Source organism: Crocodylus porosus, unplaced genomic scaffold (genome assembly GCF_001723895.1).
Source record: "Crocodylus porosus isolate Cpor-Errol unplaced genomic scaffold, CroPor_comp1, whole genome shotgun sequence".
In the NCBI taxonomy this organism is placed as follows: Eukaryota; Metazoa; Chordata; order Crocodylia; family Crocodylidae; genus Crocodylus; species Crocodylus porosus.
The window spans coordinates 339,241-345,988 of NW_017728904.1; the positions used below are offsets into that span (position 1 = coordinate 339,241).

General features: G+C 45.3%; 1 protein-coding gene across 1 annotated transcript in view; it reads right to left on the bottom strand.

Moving 5' to 3' along the window:
- Nucleotides 1-6,279, bottom strand: part of LOC109324688 (sperm mitochondrial-associated cysteine-rich protein-like) — a 13,686-nt gene extending 7,407 nt beyond the window's left edge. Inside the window, exon 1 of the mRNA XM_019556720.1 lies at nt 6,187-6,279. The gene's annotated coding sequence lies outside the window, so the exon portion shown is untranslated. The remainder of the gene's footprint in view (nt 1-6,186) is intronic.
- Between the last annotated feature and the right edge of the window lie 469 nt (nt 6,280-6,748).

The window sequence follows — 6,748 nt, forward strand, 5'->3', positions numbered from 1 at the left end:
GATGGAAACCTCGGCTTCTGCCCCTGTCTAAAGTCTGTAATTGCAATGACATTAACTTAGTTTCCGTGGATTCCTTTTCTTTTCCTGGCAGGTTGTACAATGATTTGATGCCTACCTGGCTGGAGTCATCTGAGCCCAGTTTTTTCCCTGCCCAGGTGGGGGGTCAGACAGACTTCTGATCTTTTTCTGTTTTTTTCTAGACAAGTAAGCTAATTACTTCTACACCAGGGACAGTTCCTTAGGTAAATGGAGAAATTATTTTTCATGTATGACATGAGGTTTGAATGGTTTGTGTGGATTGGTTAACTAGGAACTACCCAACTAGGTACTGTCTCATTGACAGTAGAGAGAAAAGAGCACTAGAGATGGAGTCATTTGGGTGTGTTCACACATTCATTAATGCACTTTTGCTAAAGTGCATTAAATTTAGTACCTCTATTGTGTGGTGCTAGAAAAAGGTGCATTAGCCCACTTTAAAGTGTATTAGTGAAAGCGCGCAGATTTTTGTGATGCTTAAATGCACGTTAAAATAGGCTAATGCACATTAAAGCACATATGTAGACATGCCCCATGTACAACCTGATCTGCTTATAGAGCAGCCAGATCTGGAGCTGGAAGGCTGTACTGTTTGGTATAGAGGATTGCAGGAGGAACTTGCTCAATCATAGAATCAGAGCATCATAGAAGTCGGGTCGGAAGGGACCTTGTAGATCTTCAAGTCTGACCCCCCCTCCTGGGAAGGAAAAAAACTGGGCTCAGATGACTCCAGCCAGGTAGGCATCAAGCCTCTTCTTAAAGATCCCCAGGGTAGGAGCCAGCACCACTTCCCTTGGAAGTTGGTTCTAGATCCTAGCCGCCCTGACTGTGAAGTAGGTCTTACGGATGTCTAATCTAAACCTACTCTCCAACAACTTGTGGCTGTTATTAGATAGAGGATGTCCTGTGAAGGAGAACTTGGGCATGACAAATGATTGCAAAGGACTATTTTGAATAAGTCTTTATGAACCAAACCTAAAAGGGAGGTTAAGGGAAGTCCTTTGGGCTGTGAGGAGGAGGATAGGCCTGGAATTACTTCTGAACTTTCTAAACCTAGCCCCTTGTTGAGAAAACTTGATCTTGCCAGTGAAATTTTAGGTTTCCGTAGTGCACATAAGGAAGGAACGATCCATCTAGTATGAAGGAATATTCTTTATGGAGTTAGTTCATAGGCAATCCTCAGTTCATAGGTATCTGTTGACAGTCACTCCCACTAGGTTATCTATTATCCATTTACTCATTATTAGGGTTTGTATCATCCTGGCACCACCCAACCTGACCTGAGATGTACCTGCCTGGTGCTAGGTACTCTTCAGGCTCTGAAGGGGAAGTCCATCTTGCTGTTCTGAAGGACAACTTGGAAATATCCTGCCTTTGACAGTGTAGAGGTGAAGATAGAGGTGCACCTTACACAGGTCCAGAAAAATGAAGGCATTTTGAAGGTGCATAGGAGCCAGAGGAGGCATAGAGATGCCTAGTGGGATTTTCTGAAGCCTTTCAGTACTACATTCCCAATGAAAAGAATCATTTGAAGCATGTCCTTGAATGTTTTTTCTGGTGCATAGCAACACCACTACCCAAGATGTTAAACAATTTGTCCCTGGACAGCTGGGATTGAGCCCGTGGAAGTGTTACTTATAGTTGAAATGCACTGATTCAAGTGGCGTGCATAACCCTCTGGTCATGTGGCAGACTTGGACTATTTTTGTTATGCTAAAAAGACAAGCAACTCCGGGCATGGTAGTGCTGGGAGCAGGGGCTCTGCTCTACTGCTGCTTGCCCAGCCTTGGTGTGGGGGATTGGGGAAGGAGGAGTTGGGCATGGGTTGCTCCAGGAGGAAGTGGGCAAGCAGCAGCAGGGCATAGCCCCAGCTCCCAGCACTGCTGTGCCTGCATCCTGCTCCCCTCTGCCCCAGCTGGACAAGCGGCAGTGGCACCTGCATCCCGCTCCCCCTGACCTCAGCTGGACAAGTGATGGTAGCACTTGTTCCCTCTGTCCCAACCGGACAAGTGATGGCAGTGCCCGCTCTCCCCGCCTTGGCTGGACAAGTGGTGGCACTGTCCCCTCCTCCTGTCCCAGCTGGACAAGTGGAGGCAGTGCTCGCTCTCCCTGCCCAGACTGAGAAGCGGTGGCAGCACCTGAATCCCACACCCCCCTGCACTGCCTGGGCAAGTGGCAGCAGGGCAGAACCCCTGCTCCGAGCACTGATGCAGGTGCAACAGCGCTGGGAGTGGGGGTTATGCCCTGCTGCTGCTTGCCCCTTCTGCCTGGAGTAAGGCATACCTGCATCGTGGCTTCCCCCAACCCCACACTGGCTGAGCAAGTTGCAGCAGGGCATAGTCCCTGCTCCCAGGGCTGTTGTGCCCGCATCAGTGCTGGAAGTGGGGACTCTGCCCTGCTGGCACGGCAGCACTGGGAGCCCGGGTTATGCCCTGCTGCTGCTTGCCGACTTTGTCCCTGCCCGGGGCCCAATCCCTCCCTCCCCCATGCCTCTTCCCTTCCCCCTCCTCCAGCCCCTACAGACTTAGCAGCTGGAGGCAGCTGTGTCAGCTGCCTGTTTAGTCTATGGCCGAATCACCGAATCTTTTCTGAATCTTTTTCAAATCAATTTGGAAGCTTTGAATGGATCCAGAGCTTTTAATTGATCTCCCGATTCGATTCAGATTTGGGCCGAATCGCCTCTGAATGGAATCGGCTACTGCAGCTTCACACAGCTCTAATATCCATTACACCAGGATCAATCCTAAACAGGTTTCCCAGATAAGATGTAGTAACAGTCTATCCTGGGATACTGAAAAGTATGTTTGTACAGTTATCCCAGGATCATGGTGGCCTTAGGGTTGTTGGGGCCCTGGGCAAGAGGGTCATTTGGGGCCCCTTTAAAGCTTAATTGTGATGACCTATAAGCAAGTCAGACATCTTCAATTTCAATTTCACTTTGCCCTATCCATGAAACTGCAATGAAAGTATTTTAATACAATATTGATAATACAAATATTCCGTGTAATTAATTTGTATTTTTATAAAATGTGGGGCCCAGGGTGGTCACCCAGTTTGTCCTCCCCTAAGGCTGCTACTGCCCAGGATTATATCATTGAATCAATGGCAGAAAAGTGGCAGTGTATTCAGCCACCCATTAAACCCTGATTAGAAGGGTGATGTGTACACATGCCACATCCTGGGATATTTCTGTTCTGGGGTAAATACAAGCACTGTTTACCCAAGGACAAACGCAGTGTCTATTCCTAGCCTAAGTTCAAGTATCTCGAGTTCCTAACTCATCCAGTTCTGTAAAGTCTCTGCAGCAGATTATTCAGCAGAGCAGGTTAATCCCCTCTCTTGCCTTGCATCTACGTCAGATCTGCTGCGGGCTCTTCCTTAGGCAATAGGGTAATGTCCATGCTTCCTGCATCTCGTTTGAATTTCATTTAGACTTGGGGAAAGATATCTGCATTTCTCCCTGAAGTCAGTGGAATAGCCAAAGCGAGAACAGAAGTCAGCTTGCTTAGTTGACTAGACTGCACTTCTTCCTGTATCACCTGTTTTTTCTTTCTTCACCTGCAGGCATTCATTTTTCAGTTTTTTGGTAATATTTTACCACCAGAGGGTGGTTAAAGTAAAATGCTAATTCTCTCTGACTCCCTGGCAAACTTTAGAAGCAGATATCTTCTGCTCCCAGTGTTGCTCTCTACTATTTGGCAAGAATATATATTTCTGCCTTTTAAAAAAAAGGTTCTTCTTTAGAAAAACTGGATCTGGAATTATCTGGAAGGTCATTTCTGAGAATTCAGTAGTGTGTTTGAGCAATGAGAGAGTCATGATGATGGAGTGTTATTTCTCAAGTGAACTTCATGTGTGGCTTACAATTAGATAATGAGCATTGTTAATGCTGCATTTATGGTCATGCTATCATTATCTGTTATTAGCCTAATTATTTGTATTACATAAATGCCAAAAGGCCTGACCTGGAAAAAGTCAAGTGTTATATACTTTCCTGTCCCCCTCATCTCCTTTAAAAACCTCAAACTGACTATTGTGGTTTTTGTGATCTGTCCCTGTGAGAAGTGGAACAGTTATCAAATAGATAATGGAGATTTCTGCTGCTTTGGGTGTATTGTTAAACGTGTAGACAAAACCCCCCCTCTGATTTTACTGGGATGATACTTCTCTCTGAAGCATATTACAGAAACAGTATTCTAAAAATGTATACAGTTTACTCAAGGTAATAAGTTTTATAGGAAAATCCTGTATATATTGGGCCAAATTTCCAGGTGACTTCAGTGAAGCAATGTTGTTTTCAACAACCCCTTTCCATCTTCAGTACTAGTAAGACCTCAGCTAGAGTACTGTGTTAGATTGTGTCTAATTCTGAGCACCAAACTTCAAGAAAGGTGTGGACTAACTGGACAAACTCCATAAAAAGGAACAAAAAATGAACAGCTGTCTAGAAAACACAATTCATGACAAAAGGTTGAAAGATTTGGGTTGGCTTTGGCTAGAGAAGTGAAGGCTGAGGGAAGAGACAAGAGTCTTCAAAGACCTCAAAGGTTATTGTGAAGTGGAAGGTTAGAAATTGTTCTCCATGGGCATTGGGAATTAAATAAGAAGTCATGGACTTAATATGAAGCAAGGGAGATTTAGCTTGATATGAGGAAAAAAAACTTTCTAGCTGTAAGGTTAGTTCAGAACTGAAGCAGGGAGGTTTTCATTGGAGCTTAAGGGGCAGTTAGAGAAATATCTGTCAGGAACAATTTGGGATATTTGACCCTGCCTTGGACCTGTGAATGGTCTAGACGACCTCTCAGGGCCCAGTCCAGCCCTATTCTCTATGATAAGAGGAGTTCTGGAATATTGAGAAAAAAAGAATTGAAGAATAACCAGAAACGAGGCTATTTCATGACCAAACTAAAAGACAAATACCATGATGCTTTCGTGAATGTTATGTTTTATTGTGTGCCATATCAAGCTGCAGCATGAAGCAGGAAAGCAAGATTAGAACGATTCCCATACTCCGGGAGCATACACGACAGCGGAAAGGACCCTCATTAAGAACACTTCACACTTATACAGCGGGCAAATCTTCAAAGCATGGTACCATCAGACACAGAGAAGCTGCAATTTATGCAACAAGACAAAGCAACCTTCGGCACATCAGCCATCTTCATAACAGGAGGAAAGGAACAGGCAGGTCTTGGCTTCTCTCCTTGCTGTTCTTCTGGCTGTTACTTGGGGTACTGTGGGAACTGGGGATACTTGGGGTACTGGGGGTACTGGGGGCATTGTGGGAACTTGGGGTACTGCACAGGGTACTTGTAGCACTGCTGATAGTCTGGGTAGTAGGGTGGACGGTATTGTTGCCATTGACAGTAGGATGGCCTCTCTACCACAGAGATGTGGCAGGAAGGTCTGGACTCATGGCAGCGAGACCCAGAACTGTGGCATGAGGGTCGTGATTCGTGGCAGGAGGTTTCACGCTCGTGGCAAGGTCTGCGGGAGCACATCTTCAGTCGTGTGGGCAAAGCTGCAAGAAACAAGGCAGAGACGCTCTGTGTTAAATGAACCAGAAAGGACCTTCTCCCCTTCCCTTTTCTATTTCTACAGCACTCAAGGTAAGGTCTTTCTTCTTCTTCAGTTTTAAGCTAGTGGAAACATGAATCCCCAAAACACTGGTGCCAACATTTCTGGGAGATCATCTAGAATACATGACTTCAAACCAGGGTGTCACTCTGATGTGGGTTTCCGCAACAAGATACAACTAGCTCATGAGAAAGGAAAGCTGCTTCAAAAATGCTGCTTGCTTTCCTCTCTGGCAAACTTCAGCCTAAATTAAAAGGTTGGACAACTCAGTCCTTCAGAAGCCATTTTGAACCAGTGTCATTAACCTGGTACCAACACTCTCTCATTCAGCTCTGTGATCTGGTCCCTCTGTAGGCTCCTTTCCTTCACCTTTTCCCCTGGTTTTCTGATATTCTGTCTGTGCACCACAAGTTTTTTTTGGTGCTAGCATAAAGAGGCAACCACATACACAGAGGGTGAGGACAGGGAAAGCCCAGTCCAGAGACAGGAGTAAATTTAAGACTATGATTTGCAAAGCATTATATTAAAGCTTCCATTCAAGTAGCAGATAGAAACAATAGAAATCAGACTTACCCTCTTCAGCAGCAAGGACAAATGCAAAGGAGTGAAGATGAGTGAATGAGGAGCACTGGGTTATGAGATCTTTTTATATGGTTCCAGTCCATAGTCTAGGAAATGAGACAGCCCATAGCAATGTTGCCCCAGCCCTTTGCTCATCTGAACCCCTGCCTGTCTAGTATATCTAGAACCTATGAACTCTTTGACTCATTTTTTATTACAATGATTATTTTGATCCATTGTTGATGCAGAGCACTTTGGTAAGAAAAGTTCTTTCATGATTATTTCATGTGTGATGAAACTGCCAGTAAAGAGTTGAAATGGTTTGCATGTTGGCAACCAGTTCTGAGTCAGTGGAAGAACCAGATTTGCGAAACTTAGGGTGGTTTCCCTGGGACCATGTGACAGCTGAACACCAGGGCTTCTCTGATGTGGTGGTTGCTTGATTGTGCCACAAGGAAATGTAGTTACCAGGTGTGATCCTGTGAATCCTGCTTCTCTCCAAGTCTCTGCAGTCCCATAACCAGTCTGCCACATGCCAGCACAGTAGCTGAAGTGACATCCACCGAAAAAACAG